We start from the raw sequence: 16942 nt of genomic DNA on the forward strand, positions 1-16942 counted from the left end.
GCCCCAAACAGCACGACTGAGCTGCTGGGATGCTTTTGGTTTCACTTCAGATCCGGCGGTCTTTGATTGCAGCGTCTGAAGGGTTAATACCAGGCATCACCGCGATCGGTGATGTCCGGTATTAGCTGCGGGTCCAGGCCGTTGATGGCCGCCGGGACCGACCCGATATGACACGGGGTCATCACGTGACCCCGCGTTATATCGCGGGAGCCGGTGCAGGACGTATATATGTCGATATATGTGCCGAAGCTGCAGAGAAATTAAATAGTTGCTGCCAAGTTTGTCCCATAGATTATAACTGATCACTGCAGTGATCAGTTCATGGTCAGGGACCCTTAAAACAAAACAAAAAATGTCCAATGACCCCCAAAAGCCACCATGCAGTTTCATTTTATTACCACTTCTACTACTACTAGATCACTAAAGAGTCACTTGGTCCCCCACTCTATACTAGTACATGACAATTTCCTACGCTAATAGGGCTGTCGAGTGGCTTCCTTTTACTGGCCCGTGGCAACTGGTAGCAATGTTATAAGGTAGGGAGAACTGTAATATAAAAAGGTGCATCAATCCCAAAGTAGCCGGTCCCGTATAGAATCACAAAAGTAGAAGTCCTTTATACGTGGGTGTGACGATCACACCCTATCGGTCCAGCTAAGACGCTAGAGAGAGTGTGATGGTGCAAGGGTTAAGGCCACCAGACCTCTGGGTATCCACTACGAGTCCCAGCAAGTCACCAAATTAACCCTTAGATAAACGTGTTTCCACCAGAGCTGCCTTCAGAAAGGTGAGCTCATATATTTAGAGATCAAAGACCAGAGCTGATTAATTAAACATTTAATCTGATAAAAGGTATCACAGGGCTGACTATATAAAAATACAGAAAAAAATGACATACAGTTACAAAAATATGAAAGAGTTTAGCAAGGCAAGTTCAGAAAACAAAAGATGAAGTAGATGATATAGCCGTCCTTGTCAGTGAGAGTCCAGCTCTTGTCAGCTTTTGGCACAGCCTTCAACACACTGAGTCTAGCATTGTTAAATATTATATATCTGCCTTTTTGGAGGGAGACTCCATTCCCCCCTCCCCTCTGATCCCACCAGGGGGGCATCTCTGTTCCTGGCCCTCTTATCTGGTTGATTATATGATGGGACCAGAGTACCCCTTACATCCTGCTGCTTCAAAGGGCCTTTGACTTCAAAGGAGATACAAACTAACAGCCAAACCCCCAATAAAATGCAATACACAAAAGGATACACCGTCTGAATGACCTCTCACCCATATCTTGGATAATACATCACACACAGTTATAATTTATAATATACATATAGGATTTTAATAATCAGGCCTTGGGCCTGATAGTGGGATTACTGTATATACTTGTATTTTTAGAGAATCTACAATTACAAACAGCATTTAAAGGGGTATTCCAGGAAAAAAGTTTTTTTTATATCAACTGGCTCTAGAAAGTTAAACAGATTTGTAAATTACTTCTATTAAAAAATCTTAATCCTTCCAATAATTATTAGCTGCTGAAGTTAAGTTGTTCTTTTCTGTCTGGCAACATTGATCTCTGCTGACACCTCTGCTTGTTTTGGGAACTGCACAGAGTAGAAGAGGTTTGCTATGGGAATTTGCTTCTACTCTGCACAGTTCCCTAGACAGGTGTCATCAGAGAGAACTTAGACAGAGAAGACCAACTCAACTTCAGCAGCTCATAAGTACTGAAAGGATTAAAATTTAATAGAAGTAGTTTACAAAAAACTTTCTGGAGCCAGTTGATATATAAAAAAAAGTTTTTTCCTGGATAACCCCTTTAATGGTAACAGGGTTGTGGGAAACAAGAGAGGCAGAAGTAGCAGGGACAGCAGTGACAGTAAAGATAGCAAGGACTATAAGGACAGCAAGGACCGCAGGGACAACAGGAACAGATGAGCAGCAGAACAAATAGGGAGAGCAGAGGCAGCAGAAACAATAGAGACTACAGAGACATGGCATGGGTGCACTATGACTATTGTTATGGGGGCACTGTAACTATTGTTATGGGGGAACTCTGTCTATTGTTATGAGAGCCACTGTGATCATTGCTCTGTGCTCATGCTAACAAGCACTCTGACTATTTTATGTTGGATAATGTGTCTGCTGTTATGGGGGCACCATGATCGTTGTTATGAGGTCAGACTTACTCATTTTAGAGGCACTGTAGCTATTATGGGGAATAGTTATTATGAAGTAACTGTGGCTGTATACAATTACTGAGACTATTTTATAGGGCAATTTGGCTATAGTTTAAAAACTCACTAAAAACACTATGATCATTGGTAAAATAGTGTTTTAACAATCATTGTAGTGGCCTTATGACAATTATCTGAGCAATAACAATTTTATCTTGATGGCATTGTTATTATACAGTAACTGTTGCTAAATAGCAGGTAAGGATTACCTAAAGCAGGGATTCCCAATCTCTCCTTGTTGCCAAACTATGATTCACATGCTAGAAGTCATACTTCCAGGAGTCCTAGTTATACATTGGAGTTCACAGGTTATAGACCACTTTGGGGGCCCCAAGCAAAATGGACATGGAGGCCCCCCCCCCCTTGATGTTCACGCATGTCACGCTCTAGGGCCGGCGTCAGGACGTAGTAACGACGGCCCTTGAATTCTGGGAGCGCGACCTGAGCGAACGTCGATACAAGGCCCCCAAATTAGGTGCAGCAGAGTTCCCCCCACCTAAAATTCAAGGTTTCTTTATTCGCCATGTCAAACGTGTTTCGAGATCTTGCACCTCTTTCTCAATGACTTCATCGGGGTCATCCTCAGGATAACCCCGATCAAGTCATTGAGAAAGAGGTGCAAGACCTTGAAATGCGTTTGACACGGCGAATAAAGAAACCTTCAATTTATCAAGACGTACTGAATCCTTATTCCATCCACGGTTGGTGCCGAATACCCGGGAATTTTTTTCCTAAATCCCGCAATGACTAGGGTATTGGAGAGTTAGCCTTTATCCTCCCCTTAAACCGACCTTCTCCCCATTTTATTGTCAAATACACAAACCTGCTTCGTGACAGTGAAAAATGGTGGCCACAGAAGCCTCTTTATTAACAAAAATACAATTATATAAATAACATTATTTACACAACTTTTTCAAATAATGATCTAAGGCTTCTTTGATACGGACACCACCCAATACACACCCTGATCAAGTTGGTCGAGCCTTGTGTGTTGTGAGTGAAGAGCCGCAGGAACGATTGCTGGGTTGTTAATGCGGGGTTCACTTCCATCGCTGTCAGCCGCACATTTCCTATTTACATACAGGGATATGTGGTCACTATTGAAGATTTTAGTGCCGCATGATCCCAGTGATCAGCCAACAAGTGCTTGCTTCTTCGTCATCTGATGTTGGGTCTTTTGGCATCGGGCAATAATAAGTCAATTTCACTGATAATATTTCAATTTAAGAGGCTCTACACTCCTTGGTAGAAAGCTGTTCATACAGCCCCGAAAGTAAAGTCTCCTCTTTCACCACGTCAACTTGGAGGCGACAAATTTGTCAAAAGGAACTGCATCTCCACTTTGGAATACACCTTTGTTCCCTGGGACCACATCAAGTGCCCCTCAACATTCCTTACATCCAGATGCAGTGACAAAAAAAAAAACAACCTGATTTGGAAACCCTTAGAAATCCTGACTTGGAAGCCAGAATATAGGCCAGAACATGGACAGGTTTAAGCACTGGTTTCTGCTCTTCTGCTGGCCCTATTCACTTAAAGGAGTAGTCTCGTGGAATAAAACTTATCCCCTATCTGCAGGATGAGCGATAAGTTTTAAATTGTGGGATGTCCGAGCGCTTAGGCCCCCACGATCTCCTGTATGGAGCCCCGGCTCTCTCTGCTGAAAGCGGAGGCCGCCGTGCCCCCAGCGGATAGGGGATAAGTTTTATTCCATGAGTCTACTCCTTTAATGGGAATGTGTCATCAGAAAATTATTTGCTGGCAATATTTTATTCAGAATTTTCCATTCTATATTATAAAATAATCCTGAAATCTTAATTCTCAGCACTAAGCCTAAAGCTAAGGTGAGAAGTCCTGTTCTGTTTGTGATGATAAGGAGGAAGCTGCTGAAAAGTTATATATGTACAGCATTACAGTAAAAGGTAAAACAAAAGATGAGCTCACAGCTCAGCCTCCACCTCCTTGCGGAATAATCTGGGTGCACCCAGTAACATTTTCCTTTCTTGTCAATAGGACAGCTCCCCCTCTTTATTGTTGACTATGTCCATGGAACTAGATGTAAAGCATTTCTAAATGCTGTTAAAAAAAAAACCTCATAATATAAAAACAGATTAGAAAAAAAAGAACATGTTTCAGTATCTGCCTCTAAGAAGGACAAAAAAAACTTCATTTTCAGGATTGGTGAAAGTCCCAGGTGTCAGATTCCCACAGATCATAAAGTGATATCATGTCCTAGCTATATGCTATCACGTTATGAAATGAAAATAACCTTTTGAATATTTAGTTGACTGGGGCCTATTGGATCCCCCCCCCTGACCCCTTGAATATGCTTGTTTCACTGTTCATTGGCGTTGTGGTGATGGTGAAGTGCAGTCTCTGAGACATAAGACATGAACGGTTCACCTGTCGATTTATAACGTTCTTCTTGAAAACAAGACGACCTTTGACACATAATAGTTTTTTATGTTGACTGTACAGCTGAAGCTAGTGAACAGGATTATCTGCTGTTACATAGCTGCTTGTTTGCACATCATTAATCAATATTGACAATTTCTTTGTACATTTTCATTGTCAGGTTTACTAAATGCTGTTTTTAATTTTTTTTACATTGTTTACTGTTTTTTATCTCATCAAATGTTAAAGGAAAATGGTCATACTGTTCACCCACACTAAACCCAATACACCAGGTTATATTGTGGGTGAACAGGAGACCGATGTGGGGTCTCTGACTAAGATACCTACCTTCAGTTCGGTGTCCCTCTGAAGGTCTACTTTTATCTTCACTGAATTGCGTGCTGGAGGCGGGCCCGCTGGGTGAATTCGAAAAATAATGGTCGCTGGTCACAGGAGCACTCAGTAGGCACAAGTGCTCACATGACCAGTGACCATGAACATTCAAATTCATCCAGTGGGCAGAAAGGAGCGGACTTTTAGGGGGACACCATGCAGGACTGAAGGTAGGTATCTTAGTCAGAGACCCTGCATCAGTCTCCTGTTCACCACACTATAACCCAGTGTAATGGGTTTAATGTGGGTAACAGGATGACTGTTTTCCTTTAAAGGGGTATTCCACCCTAAAAAGAAAATCAGGGTGCTATAAAAATAGAAAATAATGCATACTTACCTGCCCAGATCCCCCGCAGCTGCTGTTCTATTGGCTTCATATTCCCGCTACTGTCTCCTGGTTCCTGTGATGCTTTGTCCTCACTAGCTAAAGTGGGTCACCGCTGCAGTCAGTAATTGGTTAAGTAAAAGTTTCTAAGGGGGTAATGTGTCACAAAAACCTGGGGTGAATAGTGGAAACTGGGAGCTGTTAGAACAGCAGCTGCTGGGATTGGGAAAGGTGAGTTGTTTCTTTTTTTTTCTTCTTATGGCACCCTGACTTGCTTTTAAGATTTTTTTTTACATAAAAAACAAACAAAATACTCAGCAGTGGGTGAGGCAATAGCAGAATTGGAAAACCTATAGGAATGGCATACAAATATATCATTACAAGCATTAAGAATTGTGGGGTAGTTTTGGAAGGTCAAAGATTATAGTTGCACCTGGTGCCTGAAGGGGTCCAAAGACTTCTCTCTTACATAAGACAACATACACTACAGTAGTACCATAAATGGTTTGTGTTGTTCCTCATTTTGTATTCTTTTCTGCACAGTAACTGTGCGTCCTCATATAGTGTACTGTACATATAGGCCCTCATTTACTATTGCAAACCCGACATATTTTGTGGGGTTGTGCGCCAGAAATTCTGTCTGCGCCAGATTGTGCGCCAGAATAAAAAAAAAACTCTGACTAACTCTCCATTTTGCTGAGAAAACCTGAAAAGGGGCGTGGCCGACTGGGAAAGGGGCGTGGTCACCAAAAAGGGGCGTGTTCCCGACATTTTCACAAAAACCCAACATATTTACTAAGGTTTCAACAGAAAATGTGGTGCATTTGAGCTGAAGAAAACCCGACAGATCAGAGTGGGCCTCATTTACTAAGCTGAAATCGACCAGTTTTTGTCTGGTTATTTTGGTGCAGAGTGTCTGAGACATGTGCGCCCGGAAAATCCGACAAACCCGACATTGCACTGTGAAAAGCCTAGAAGGGGGCATGATGGCTCTAAAAGGGGCGTGGTTTCACAACCCAACCGATTTACTATTGAATTCACAGAAAATCCTGTGGATAAATGGCTGGAAATATCCACCTAGAAAAAGCTGGTCAGAAAATGTTCCCGACTTTTCCCAATAGTAAATAGGGTGGAATCCTGCAAGTCTGAAACAACTTTTCCCACTAGTAAAAACCCGACACTCTTAGTAAATGAGGCCCATAATGTACAAATAACCATACTATATAGTACCTAATGATGAGTGGAGCCCATACCCAAGTGGCTGCGCCAGGGCTTTATCTGCAAAAGGCCCAAGAGTTGACCTAATATCATTCATGTAGCCAATACAATATTTCCAATTGCATAGTAATTGCAGAGTACATCCTACTGTTACCCACACAATTATACCCTTTATTACGTGAGCCTGTGTATACTCAGAGCAATTTTAGACAAAGGTTAGTAATAAAAAGTGAGGCCCCAAATGTTAATATATTATATTACTAACACAGTATTAGTCAGAAGACCTCTCAGCACACCAACATGAAGAACTGACAGTTCACTTGCTCACCCAATGGGTGTATGTGTGTGTGTGAGGTTATCGCCCCTTTCTTAAAGGGTTTGGATTTACTGTATACTGTATATTGCCGGTTGCCCCTTTCAGATAGCCCACACTGTTGAATAATTTCTGTGTTGACCACAGTGGAGACTTCTATCGTAGCTGCCGTCAGGGGCCTGGGCTAAATACAGTAGGTTCTTTTTATGCTTTTGGAAGGGGGAGTAGGTCTTGTTTTGTTGTCCTCTATTGCCTATTTACTTCACGTTGTCACAATCTATGACCCTTTGTTTATTGTTTTCTTCACATGTCTACAAAACAGCATCTAAGCTGTCATCTAAAATCCAGAATACTGTCTGACTATGATTTACTCCCCTATTGGATGCAGTAGAACAAATAAAACTGTAATAGAGATATATGCGTTGGACATGTCAGCATGTTCTCATGTCAGTATCTGCTGATAGAATATATAGCGAGGAAGTATACATACCATACACATCGTACCATCCTGAGGAGATAACTCAAGGGCACGTCTATCTTTTTATTAGAACTGATAAGATATCGTCCAGCAGATAATTCTTGATATAAGGGCTGGTTGACAAGGGGCAGGTGTTAGTAACATTGTCATAAACAAAAATACATAAATTGTGCTATAAAATAAAGGGAAATATGGTACTTAAATCCATATTTCAATCTAAATCTCTCCATAGACAATAGTCATTAGATCTACCACTGATAATCTTATATCTATAAATTTAAGCCCTGCCCCCTTGCCCACCCTTACCTTGAGGCCAAGCCCCCTTTTGAACAAAAAAAATGAAAAAAAGACAGCATAAATGGGGCAAACAAGACAAAAACCTTTTGAAGATGTGTACTGGGACAACTATAGGTCACATTGAGTTTCTTTGCTGAGTGCTGACCATTGCACAACAGATTTCATGGATTTCCTGTGAGCTCAGCACAACCTGATGTGACCCTGGATACATTGAATTATAGATGTTTTTAATTAAGCCCTATGATACAAGTCTTTTCTCTGAATTGTTTATTCAGGATAAAATGTTAAATAATCAGCTTTTATTAATGTGCTAGGAAAGTAAAACACCCGGAGATGTCACAGGTTAGTTATCCAAACAAAAATGGCTACGATTACAAGTTAATAATGTTATAATCATACCTGCTAAATTATTTCTAAATATATTGTAAACACAACCTGGAGTGTAAACATTTACATGGGCGTCCTAAAGTGACTTTGCAATTTAGAGCTACATTAAAGAGGACAATCTCTTATTGACAATAGACTGATCTCATTACTGTTATCACCAGTGTTCAGCTATACTCGGTACAGGTACTTAAAGGGGTAGTCCAGTGGTGAAAAACTCATCCCCTATCCTAAGGATAGGGGATAAGTTTGAGATCGCGGGGGGTCCGACCGCTGGGGCCCCCTGCGATCTCTCTGTACGGGGGCCAGGCTCTCCGGCCAGATAGCGGGTGTCGACCTCCGCACGAACCGACACGCCCCCTCAATACATCTTTATGGCAGAGCCGGAGATTGCCGAAGGCAGCTCTTCGGCTCTGCCATAGAGTTGCATTGAGGGGGCGTGTCAGCTGCCACTTCGTGCGGAGGTCGACACGCCCCCTTACCGCGGGCTGTCAGGGCTCCGTACAGAGAGATCGCAGGGGGCCCCAGAGGTCGGACCCCCTGCGATCTCAAACTTATCCCCTATCCTTAGGATAGGGGATAAGTTGTTCACCACTGGGTCACCACTGGACTACTCCTTTAATGTCAAGTCGTCAATTTCACTGCTGTGCCACCATAGGGGAAATAAAGTATTACAAAATTCTCATCGGAATTAACAGGCTGTTTATTTAATGCATAGATACGCCAGGTATTTTTGTTAATATGTCCCAACACAAATGTGGGACACTGCTCATGTAATTCAGAGGCACAACTTCTGCTGAAGAAATAAAATTGGATTTTACATTCAATATTATTGCTGGAGTTCCTGTTACTTATGGTTGACACTTCTATATTTGTATTTTCATTGTATGCAGTTGAATACTATCTATTATTTTGCTGATCCACATTGCTTTTATAAGTGAAAGATCATTTTGGTATTTTCTTTCAATGCCAAAGCAATATAGTTTTTCTTCAAATTTAAAGAACAGGTACAAAAAGGATCCCTCACTCTCTACATGACCTGGTACAAAGACATCATTTTAAAGGGGTATTCCAGGATTTTTTTTTATTTGACTATGCTACAGGGGCTGTAAAGTTAGTGTAGTTCATAATATAGTGTCTGTACCTGTGTGTGAGGGTGGTCTTACAATTCTTCTGTGATTATCGCCCCAATCTTTATTTTTAACAGCATACAAAATTACTCATGTCTCTGGATTTCCCAGGTTGCAGTGCGTTGAGACCTGACATCACTAGCCAGGTGATCAGAGGGAGCCTATCCTGCTTAAATTTTGCAACAGCTGTAGGCCCCTGGTTAGAAAACACTTAGTTTTAATGGGTGGGGTGGCTGATGTGTTGGAGGAAGGAAAGTGATCTCAAACTTTCAAGCATTGGGATGTGTAGTTTAGAGAATGAAATCCAACAGGAAATACTCAGTTCTGGCAGGTAAGTTCTAAAATCACCTTATGGTTAGTGATGAGCGGCATTGGCCATATTAGAATTTGCGATATTCGTCCTATATTCACAAATTTTGCTTATTCGTTATATGTGCATATTCACATATGTGAATATTTGCATATTCGCATATTCGAGGAAGAAAAGAGTGAGGGGGTGGGCAACTTTACTATTGGTTGCTAGGGATGTTGTATTTGCATCATTCTAATTGGCCCACAAGTGAAAAGAAGTAATATGCGAATATTCACATATGCGAATATTCACATATGCGAATATGCGGAAAACGAATATTCACAATTTCGAATATATAGCGAATATATTCGCAATATCCGCAAATTCACGAATTTTCGATATTCGCGCTAAAAATTTGAAATGCGAATATTTGCGCCCAACACTACTTATGGTAGATAACCCCTTTAGTTTACACTATGAAATGTTTTCTTTCTGCTGTTTTGGTGCTTCAGGGAAGATAAACGTGTTCTCCTGTGATCTTCTTATTTATAACAAAATAGGTATGACCAAAAATAGATGACCCTCATATAAAACATTGCATGAAATATTTGAAAAGCTGTGCGGAAACCAATATGACTACAATTCCAGCTCCCTCAGGGATTGTTACAGAGTTCGCATAATCCTGAAAGAAAACAAATTGGTCGGTTTGGCAGTTAGAACTATAGGAAAGCTTAGTATATACAACCCAATAGGAGGGATATTGGCTGCATCTTTGCTTTCCCAGAAGGAAATACAAGAGAGAAACATTAACTTATTGTCTTATACTAGAAAAGATTATAATGACATACAGTAATATTCCATCCAAGCCAAGGTCACCGGGGGCGAAAGCATTTCATGTTGTAAAGTTCCCATCACTTCTGTTTTGGCTGGAGTTAGTTTTGCTTTTCCTGAAATGTTTGACTCAAGGACAATGTTACAGATTTCCGATACAGACAGCCATGTGCTAAAATGTTATTATAGTCATCCCCATCAATTTCTTACAATGACTACTCATTTGTTATAATAGGAAATCAAACGCAGAGACAATTTTTGGACAACCAATATGGCAATTATTACAGCTGACAGCTCTCTCTCTCTGGATCCAACTTATCTGACTAAGGCTGGGTTCACACTACGTTTTTGCCATACTGTTTTCAATCAGTTTTTCTAAAGAAAACCGTATGGCAAAAAAACGGATGGAACAGTATGGAAAAAAGTAAACCGTATGCGTTTTTAAACAGTATACTGTTTTTAAAAGTGCATACAGTTCTGTCAGTTTTTATTTTTAAAAAAACATACGTTTTTGAAAATTTTGTCCATTTTTAATGGGAGGGGTCTTGGGTGGGGACTTTAGGATTCAAATGCGCATGTGCAAAGTAAAACGTATGTTTTTCCTGTATGGAACCGTATACATGTGCGTTTTCCATTGACGTCCATGTTAAAAAAAAAACGTATGCGGTTGCAGTATGGTTTTTAAACCGGAGTCAAAACCGTGGTTGACCACAATTTTGTCTCCGGTTTAAAAACCGTACTGCAACAGCATACGTTTTTTTTAACATGGACGTCAATGGGAAACTCACATGTATACAATTCCATACGGGAAAAACGTATACGTTTTTACTTTGCACATGCGCATTTGAATCCTAAGGTCCCCACCCAAGACCCCTCCCATTAAAAATGGACAAAATTTTCAAAAACGTATGTTTTTTTTTTAATTAAAACTGACAGAACTGTATGCACTTTTAAAAACAGTATACTGTTTAAAAACGCATACGGTTTACTTTTTTCCATACTGTTCCATCCGTCTTTTTGCCATACGGTTTTCTTTACAAAAACGGATTGAAAACAGTATGGCAAAAACGTAGTGTGAACCCAGCCTAAGTTAATGTGATACATTATCTCATTGTGTCCAGACATTAGGATCTTCCCTCTTTTAATTGAAAAACCTTGAAAACTGATACTGGGGGGGGGGGGGGGGGGGGGGGACGTACACTAAAGTATTCATAAGTGTGTAATTTTAGTATACATCAACAAAAATGAATACAATAGGGACAAAAAATAAATCCTCTAAAATAGCTAATCCATATAGTATATTGCATTTAGCCTACGACTAGGGGATCGTATAGATCTGCTCGACCTATTGCCACAACCCACCACCCGAGACTCCCTCTCCCTATAAAACACAGACACTTGGTTGTGATACAAAGGCCACAGCGGGACTAACTTTTATTTTTATTTACAAAACAGTAGCCAACATAAATATAACGTAAATATGTATAAACATAAATATGGCAACATAAATAACCATTATTAATACGTAACCATTATTAAAAGTTACCCCCCATAACATTAAACAGTGCAAATACAAACTGTACTTAACCCTGAGATGCTTATTGGCAGAAGGGGGACTCTAAAGCAGCTCGTTTCAGCCATCACCTTCGGAGACCTCCAATGTCCCTCCTCCACACGTATCCACCAAACCAGCTGGGTACCACCCCAGCTCCACCATGGCCACTGTAACCGGGCCACTGCTCACTGTTCTCCTAGAGTGCCACCAAGACCCCCCTCCTGCCACTGTGACAAACTCCACCTTCACACCCGGGACACCCAACCCCAAACCGGAAACACAGGGCGAGCAGGAACTTCTTCTGTGTGCACTGGCCCAAACTGACTCCTCTCCCTCATGCCTTACTTCTTATCCCTGGCCCCAAGACCCCCCCCCCCCCCTTACTATCCTCTTCTACCAGTTAAAAGAAGACCTGTCACCAGAATCACCTGCACTAACCTGTTGGTACAGACAGATAGTGCAGGTGACACTGATGACAATGGTACTCACCATGTCCCAGTCTGTGGCGGGGATCTCTGTAAATTTTTTCTGGTATCTTCGGCACAGGCTTGGGGCATGGGCGGAGCTTAATGACGTAACTGCTGCCATGACCTGGGACCCTGCAGAAAGCAGCAGTGTCTTGGAAGCCGATGCCCGGAGCGAAGTATCGGAGAAGATTACAGGAGATTCCTGCCACGGACTGGGACAAGGTAAGTACCGTTGTCTTCAGTGTCACCTGCACTATCTGTGGGTTCTGACAAGTTAGTGAAGGTGACACTGGTGACAGATTTCCTTTAAGCCCTAAACCCCCTAACTGCCGCTCTCATGCCTCTCCCTGTAACAAGTGTGCACTCAGGGTACATGTACATAAGGCTATTACACAAAGCAAATCAGTTCAAAGTATATTATCTGAAGTAGACATCCCCTCCAAGACCTTGTGGGGACCCCTGCAAAACAACTGGACGTATGTTTCGTAGAACACCAATTTGTCAATCAAAACACTTCTTAGTATGTTCACACGGTAGGAAAAATGTGCGAAATGTCTGTCTAGAAAACACAGGCAAACATTCCACGTATTTGAAAGTTCAGGTGGGCACTAGGACTGCTCAGGAATGCTCAAGCTCATAAATGGCAACGTATTCTGCCATGTGAACATGCTTTCATAATGGGACATCAACTGCAGAGACAATTTTGGGACGACCAATATTACTGCCATCAGCTGTGACTGTGGGTCCAACTTCTTTGACCAAGTCAATGTTATAAATTGTCTCATTGGGGGGAGATTTATCAAAACCTGTGCAAAGGAAAAGATGACCAGTTGCCCATAGCAACCAATCAGATTGATTCTTTTTTCATTTTTCAGAAGCCTTGTTAAACATGAAAAAGGCTATCTGATTGGTTGCTATGGGTAACTGGTCAACTTCTTCTCTCCACGGGTTTTGATAATTTTACCCCATTTACCCCACAGATGGACTCCTATTTTAAGCCCCATTAGGACCTTCCCCCTTTTAAACTGAGGTGAAAGACATGCCTCCAGCTGGTGGACCCCGCTCCCCTTTCCTGTCCATTTCAGTAAAAGAACACCTATTGCTAGGTAATATTAGCATTTACTTTGAGGTTTCCTTGGAAATAGCATGTGATCAACCCAATAGTAGGCATCCATACACATTAGATGAATCTCAGCTGCTGGTTATGGTAAGATCAGCCAACAATCTACAGTGTATGGAGATGTCCCAATTCTCCACCATCAACAATGGTAAGAACAATCTGGTATTTCTCTTACAGTATTCCCAAACCTTTGTGCACCCAGGAGATAAAAAGGCTTGGCCATATTCACTGTAGTGTTCTTTCTATAATTATCTATTATTAATATGTATTACAGTTGTGTCACCAACCTACAAACAGATCTGTGTGTACAAAGGCACAAGGAGTTCTTATATGCTAGGGACCACTTTGTGTACCGCTGTTTGGTGCCTCCATAATCTGATGGAACATGGCAGGATTATTGTATATTACCATATAAAATCAGAGTCCTATAGCAATCCAATAGGACCCCCATGGCATTCTATAGGTGTTATATTGGCTGTATGTACTATGGAGCTGTAATATAATAGTGTCCTTAAGCCCCAATCATGTTTAGAAATCTCTAGTCTATAACTAAGTGTCCAACCTTCCTCTTTTTATGACATTGCTTTGTGTTTAAGTTCCCTAAATTCTTTGGCATGAGAACAATTGTTTAACGATCTGTTTAATGGGCAAACATACACACCTGAATGCAGGGCACAAACTGGTCTACAACAGAGTACACATCGAGTGCCGGGGTGGTTATGTAATTGTCACCGGGGAAACTCCTAACTGCCGTAAGATGGTGACAATGACCCTTTTCATGTAGGTCAGCTTTCTGTGCTTACTTTAGGATTTGAAGATTGTATGTGGTTTTTCAATCGTATAACCATCCACTTATTATGCAAAGCCTGGTAGTTAAACAGTCCATTGTAAACATAGATGTGCAACAACAATGCCAAGCACTGTGTCTTACAATACAATGCCACACAGCGCCCCCCACAGACTGTGCTCCTGACAACAGCCATACACGGTACTGATTAATGTTAGTCTCATCATTGTCGGTGCCACACGAATAAAAGGGGACATTTACCTGTGTAGAGGAAGAGCGGTGCAGGTGCCCATAGCAACCAATCAGATTGCTTCTTTCATTTTTCACAGGCCTCTTTAAAGGGAACCTATCACTAAGTTTTATCCTATATTGTGAGTGGCAACACATATCTACCATGGCTGGATGTCTGCTGGTGCATCTGTAAATCTGGAGAAAACAACTTTTATAAATGTCACATGCTGTATGTAAATAAGGCTCAAATAGTCAGATGGGCATGTGACTGATGAAGTAGTCATGACGCCCCGGGCTGTAATCACGCCCATTTAGGCTCAAATAATGCCTATCTAGGTATGATTGAGCAGCTCAGTCAGGGTCTAATGTCATTGCTCACAGCTAGGCTGTCAATCATGTCTGAATAGGCGTAAATAGAGCCTGTGCGTGATTTCAGCCCGAGGAGTCGGGACTACTTCAGCAAGCCGCATGTCTGGTGACTACTTAAGACTCATATACATACTGCATGTGACAGCTTTAAAAGTTGTTTTGTCCACATTTACAGATGTGCTAGCAAACATCCAGGCATGGTAGGACACATGATATTAAAGGAAAACTGTCAGCTTTCTCCCTCCGCACTAACCAGCGGTACTGGCTGGTAGTGAGGGGGACGCTGATCAGTTTGGTTCTTACCGTGCCCGGATCCACCGCGCCGTTCCGTCGTAATCTTCTATTTTCAGAATATGCAAATGAGGTGCTAACTTGCACCAGCCGGGCTAACTGGCACTGTCACGCTGCGCCGCCCAGCTCCTCAATATTCCTCCCCTCTCTCTTCATTACAGAGTGGGAAGAAGCGGGAGAGGCGGAGGGAGGGGAGGAATATTGAGGAGCTGGGAGGCGCTGCGGCCAGCGGCACTGACGTCAGAGTGCCAGTTAGCCTCAAGTTAGCACCTCATTTGCATATTCCGCAAATAGAAGATTACGGCGGAACGGCGTGGTGGATCCGGGCACGGTAAGGACCAAACTGGTCAGCGTCCTCCGCACTGCCAGCCAGTACTGGTTAGTGCGGGGGGGGGGGGGGGGGGGGTGGAAGAAAGCTGACAAATTTCCTTTAACCCCTATTACGTGTTGACACTGATTATATAGGGTAAAACTTAGTGATAAGTTCCCTTTAAAAATGAAAGAAGCAATCTGATTGGCTGTTATGGATAACTGCACCACTCTTCCTCTACACAGGCTTTCATAAATCTCCCCTAAAGTTTTTTTTCCTACCTACTTGTCTTGAAAAGAAAGAAAAACAAAGAAAGCTAAACCGTAATGATGTATTCTGGTCTCTATGGGGGAGATTCATCAAAACGTAGGCAGAGGAAAAGTCGAGCAGTTGCCCATAGCAACCAATCAGAACGCTTCTTTCATTAAAAAAAAAAAAAGGCCTTTGAACAATGAAAGAAGCAATCTGATTGGTTGCTATGGGCAACTGGTCAACTTTTCCTCAGCACAGGTCTTGATGAATCTCCCCCTATATTCTTATAGAGGCTTGGATACAGGGGTGTAGCTGCAGGGGGGTACAGACATAGCAGTTGCACCCCAGCCATGGTGCTTGAGGAGTCCCATCTGTTACATATTAAGGGTATGTTTACACGGCGGGTTTTACGCAATTCTGCAAAAATTTCGTCAAGCAAACAGAATTGTGGAATTCTGCCTAAATTCCAGCTCCATTGACTTCAATAGTATTCCGCTGCAGTATTCTACAAAATATCAGACTGGTCTTATATTTTTGCGGAATGCGAAAAGCAAGACTTCCACAGGGGAATACCCGCCGCAGGAATTCCACTGTCTGATCGGGACTGCGGAATCCCATTGAAATCAATAGGAAGTCAATTAGGGTGAAATTCTTTTGCAGAATTCTGCACAGAAATTTGGCCGTGTAAACATAGCCTTACCCAGGGCGATTATTGGTCAACAGACCCATATTACCCTATGTAATAGGTCCAGTGATTAGATCTGTGTTTTCTAACTAGGGTGCCTCCAGCTGTTGCAAAACTACAACTCCCAGCATGCCCGGACAGCCTTCGGCTGTCCGGGCATGCTAGGAGTTGTAGTTTTGCAACAGCTGGAGGCAACCCGGTTTGGAAACACTGAATTAGATGACAAGCAATCAGGTTGTTCTGACTAGTCAAAAAGTTGTCGCCTGCACATCTTCTTGCATAATAGGGTCGATGGCAGCAACGGACTACGTAAATGATCGTCCTTGTGGCCCTCCCATACCAGTGATTGAGCGGAATAGAAGCTCTGTTAACTAGATCTGCACTGATTTACCAGGTAATAGGGCCCTAAGACATCAGTAGTTATATATGGTCCCTGGTAGATTTGGGGGGCTTCTGTTACAGATTTTGCATTGGGGCCCAGATCAACTATGATCTTGTGTCTGCAATATTTAGAGCTTGGTGGTGTTAAAGGGCTACCCTGGTGGAAAACAAGGAGGAAAACAAATCAACTTGCTCCAGAAAGTT

At 42.1% G+C, this 16942-nt stretch overlaps 1 protein-coding gene across 2 annotated transcripts in view; it reads left to right on the forward strand.

Moving 5' to 3' along the window:
- The window catches only part of IL17RC (interleukin 17 receptor C), a 57580-nt gene that overhangs the window by 1850 nt on the left and 38788 nt on the right, over positions 1-16942 (forward strand). The window contains exon 1 of one of the 2 annotated variants that reach the window (XM_056524728.1): positions 13323-13418. The exons of the other annotated variant lie outside the window; for it this stretch is intronic. The gene's annotated coding sequence lies outside the window, so the exon portion shown is untranslated. Of the gene's footprint in view, positions 1-13322; positions 13419-16942 lie in introns of those variants that run through there. 2 annotated transcript variants of the gene reach the window in all.

This window comes from Hyla sarda, chromosome 6 (genome assembly GCF_029499605.1).
Source record: "Hyla sarda isolate aHylSar1 chromosome 6, aHylSar1.hap1, whole genome shotgun sequence".
Lineage (NCBI taxonomy): Eukaryota > Metazoa > Chordata > Amphibia > Anura > Hylidae > Hyla > Hyla sarda.